This window comes from Mus pahari, chromosome 8 (assembly GCF_900095145.1).
Source record: "Mus pahari chromosome 8, PAHARI_EIJ_v1.1, whole genome shotgun sequence".
NCBI lineage: Eukaryota > Metazoa > Chordata > Mammalia > Rodentia > Muridae > Mus > Mus pahari.
In genome coordinates, this window is record NC_034597.1 from 56474835 (window position 1) to 56479745 (window position 4911).

Consider the following 4911-nt stretch of genomic DNA (forward strand, 5'->3'; position numbering starts at 1 on the left):
TTAACCACTGAGCCATCTCTCCAGCCCAAATCTATTTTTAAAAGGCTGGGTGGATTTTTAAAAAAAATTGATGTTATCTGACCGTTTCTTCTGGAAAAGGTACTTACTCCTCTTGATTTGGTTACTATTCATGGGAGGCTTCCAGTGTCCTTTTTATCAGTTTGGTGCACCCCACTCTCTTTAAGGAATCAGTTTGTTTCAATGAAGCTTTTAAACGTAAAGGCTTTAACAGTACATTGTTCACCCTGTTATTTTGTTGCTGTTCGGCTGGCCTTTGTATTGTGTTCTTTCTGCTTCTAAGGAGATCCCTTTACCTCTTTTATTTTTTTCCCCTGAACATACTCCAAGGTGTGTTCCAGCAAAATGAAAGGGTAAACCAGGAAAAGAAATATGCAAACAACAAATTCTCACCCTAGGTGACAGGGGGGAGAGTCCTGAGACAGCTGTGTGGCGGGCATTAGTGAGCAGGTTTAGTGAGTGAGGAAATAAGTGGGCGAGGAAATACTTGCTGTCCAAAGCGAGTGACCTGAGTTGGATTACTGAGACCCACATCCAGAAGGAGAGAACTCCCTTCTGAAAGCTGTCCCGTGACCTCTATGCCTGTGACACAGCATACACTGACACCTATAATTCACACACACAAACTAGTGATAATAATAATAGTATTAAAAATAATAATGAAAACTTTTTAAAACACTGAAAATTCCCGTCACAAGGAAGAAGAGAAGTAGATGTCTTCTCCAGAAAAAAGGAAGGGGTGGTGTGATGGTTTGTATATGCTCAGCCCAGGGAGTGGCACTATTAGAAGGTGTGGCCCTGTTAGAGTAGGTGTGTCACTGTGGGTGTGGGTTTTAGTAACCTAGTCCTTGCTGCCTGGAAGCCAGTATTCTGCTAGCAGCCTTCAGATGAAGATATAGAACTCTCAGCTCCTCCTGCACCATGCCTGCCTGGATACTGCCATGCTCTCATCTTGATGATAATGGACTGAACCTCTGAACCTGTAAGCCAGCCCCAATTAAATGTTGTCCTTATTTAGAGTTGTCTTGGTCATGGTGTCTGTTCATAGCAGTAAAACCCTAACTAAGACAGGCAGGGAGGATGGGACCACAGAATACAGAGATAACTAAAAGGTTGGAAAACCAGAAAATCGAATGATGGATAGTGAAGTAAAAAAGGAAAGGAAATTAGAAACTAGAACAGAAAACCTGGCCAGGAAATGAAATGTGTAAGTTAACATAAAGTGTGATGTATTTTTAAGGACCTGTCTGTCCTTCTAGAGATGCCCTCTGTCAAGAGCCTTAGAGTAATGAACTGGATCCAGGGAGAAATAAATGTCATTTGAACATGGAAGTGTCCCAACATGGGACACAATTTGTATAAAACAGTAATACAATTCTTTTTTTTGTGTGTGTGAGTTTCAACTTGTAGAGGGATCATCTGCATTAGCAAAGGCTGAAGGTCAGGGGTAAGGCTTACTAAGCCTGGGACTATAAACAAGTAGGGATACAACGAGTGCCCAGCATGCATCTTTGTCCATATGTCCCTCCTTCCTTTAGGATACATCCCCGTAAATGGGTGTCTGCCAACTCGTGTGTGCACACTTATAATTAATAACATGTCATATTGTCCCTTGGGAAACGACGTGCGTGTAAACCCTGCCAGCCCGCTTCCCTGCTCCCATCTGCTTCAGCCCCACCCCCCACAAGTCCTTGAGCTTCTCAGCACTTACAATGTCCTTCTCCAGGGTCTGGCTCAGCGGCTGGTATTTCCTCTGCGTTACTGTTTACAGATCATTTCAAACCCGTTTCGCACTGGAGGGAGAAAGCCCGTGGCCTCAAGTTACTCTCTTGAGGGACTGGAAGAGATGGCTCAGTGGTTAAGAGCACGTTCTTCTGCAGAAGACCCGGATTTGGTCTCCAAGCACCCACAACCCTAACTATCCAAGGGATTTGACGCCCTCTTCTGGCCTCTTCAAATACCTGTACTCAGATGTACACACATATATAATAAAAAAAAATTAAATATCATCTTGAGGCCAAGGGTCTCCTGATAGATGTTTTTATTTTTAATTTTATGTATATGAGTGTTTTGCCTACATGTATGTATGTCTGTCTGTGCATCATGCGCATGCGTGGTGCCCAAGAAGGACCCTTTTGGACTGGAGTTATAGATGGTGGTGAGCGTCCATGTTGGTGAGGGAATCGATTCCTGGTGGTCTGTAAGAGAAGCCAATGATCTTCACTACTGAGCCATCTCTCCAGCCCCTCCTGATAAATTTTTAGATTATGATTTCCCCCTTGGTTATGAGAGTAATGCACACTCCTTGCAGAAACGGTATGAAGCACAGAAAATGTGTAGCGGTTGTCAGATTTGGGGAGGGCTGAAAACACTGGCTACATCCTTTCCGTGCCCAATCAGCCAGACCTGGGAAAGGAGAAACCACAAGAGTGTGTTTCTCCTTGTTCGCTGTTTGAGAGACAAGGGTCAGGTTTGCTGTGAGATTTTTCTCGAATGGAGCTACAGGGCTTTTGCCAGGGTGTGTTTGCCGTCACTGCCTCGCTTACCATCTCATCTTCTGTACCATCTTGCTCACCCTCACTTTTGCCACGGAACATCCCAGCAGCCATCCGGGACCCGCTGTGTGCTGCTTCTTCATGCAGTGAGATCACTCAGCTGTTTAATTTGAAACCGTTAATGACCCAAGGATCCATGGGGAAAGTATGCCACACTGATGCTGGGCCAGCCAGTGCCACTCCACAGCCCCCAGTGTGCAGGGGTAAGGGATGCTGCCAAGCCATCTCAAGCCAGACTTCTAAACACCAGATGTCACGAAGGTGCTCCTCTGTACCCCTTGACAGTTAGCCGAACCTAACCCAAACTTCTGTCCATAGCCAGGGGTGCTGAACTGCTTTCCACTATCCATCTTATTTTCCTGTCCTGTCTTGGACATATGCAACCACCCAAATGCAGCCAAACATTAACACACACAAAATAGAAATAGGTATAATCTTAAAAAGGGGGGGGGAGACAAAATGAAGTCACCCCTGTCAGCTTCCAGACTGCTGGCTGCTTTCTGAAGTTTGGACTTGTCAGCTACACAATTGAAAGAGCCAATTCCTTAAAATAAATCTCAGCACACCCATGCATTTATACACACACAAACACAAATATTAGTATATCTGATTGATTTGCTGTGTGTATGCATGCACAGGTTTGTATGTGTGTGTGTGTGTGTGTGTGTGTGTGTGTGTGTATGACTGCATGTATGTGTATCTTCAAATGATCCTGATTCCCTGAGGGGGGGAACTAGTGTATATTGATATACATTTGTATTTCATGTATTTTTAATTTCACAAATAAAACATAATTTAGAAAACTAAAATTTACAATTTATAAAGGGCTGGAGAGATAGCTCAGCAGTTAAGAGCATTTCCAGAGGATCCAAGTTTGGTTCCCACCATCCACATCAGGTGTCTCCATGTCCTCTTCTAGTCTTTGCAGGCACCTGAACACACACACACACACACACACACACACACACACACACACACACAGTTCAAGAAACAGAAGTGCTTATTTTTTTAAAAAAAAATCACAGATGAAGCAAAAGTAAAATCCTAGAGCAGCTTCATTATCATCTCAGAGAGACACACTGTAGAATTTTCTAGTTGTTCCACCTATGTTATGAATAGCTATATCAATATGTACAGATCTGCATAATGACTGTTGAACATTGCTTTGGGGGCTGTCTCATGGTTTCAGATGCATGGGCTCCACCAGCTCCATGCTGATTTTTTTCTGTCAAGTTCGACATTTTTATCCAGGCCATATCTTTCAGCTTGTCACAGGCCAACATTTAACATCTTGTCAGTTCCTCAGCCCCCAGCATTTTGCCTTCTGAGGCTGACTCTGTCACATGTGGAAGACAAAACTTGGAGACTTCAGTGTTTTTGTGTGTTTGACTCTTGGACATGGAGAACTATCCTACAGGTAGGAGAGCTGGTTGCCACTAAAGCAATGTTAAGAGAGACTGAACTGAGAAGCAGCAGTAGTTATTAACAGCAATAACATGACATTTTATTTGGAGCTTGGTGATACATATTGCAGCCACTTCTTCCAGGCTGGACCTGACCATTGTCACCTTAAATCAAAGCCTGCTGGAGACCTCAGGAGACTCCTAGCATTCCTTCACAGAGGGAGGAGGGAACGAGGAGGAAAACAGAAAATGGGGGGAGAAAAAAGAAGAGAGAGGAAGAGGTGTGGGGGGGAGATGAAGGGAAGGAGGAAGGGAAAGGAGTGAGGGGGAGGGGAAGGAGGTGTAGACTCAAAGGATCCATGACACTCATGAAGCCTCTGGAGAGCCCAGGATTGCCTCCGCTGGGACCTCTCCCTGATAACTTGCCCCACAACTCACAACTCAGTGAGCTGGACTTGGGTGGAATCCTCTCTTTTGACCTGTCCATGCTTTCTCTCTCTCTGGAGTAAATAGACATTTTCTTTTTTCTTCCTTTCTTCCTCGTTTCTTCTTCCTTCCTTCCTTCCTTCCTTCCTTCCTTCCTTCCTTCCTTCCTTCCTTCCTTCCTCCTCCTCCTCATTCTCTTCATCCTCCTCTTCTTCCTCTCTCTTTCCCTCTGTCTCTCTCTGTGTGTGTGTGTGTGTGTGTGTGTGTGTGTGTGTGTGTGTGTGTGTATGTGTAGCCCTGGATCTCCTGTAGACCAGGATGATTTCAAACTCAGAGATCCACCTGCCTCTGCCTCCCAAGTGCTGGGATTAAAGGCGTGCGCCAGTGCTATTCAGCCAAACAGACCTCTATATCTCCTTAGGAAAAGCCACGAACCACACAATATGAAAATAACAGTCTTAGTCCACTCTTTCTAAACAGCTGTGCTGTGCACGGGCAGTCACTGTGAA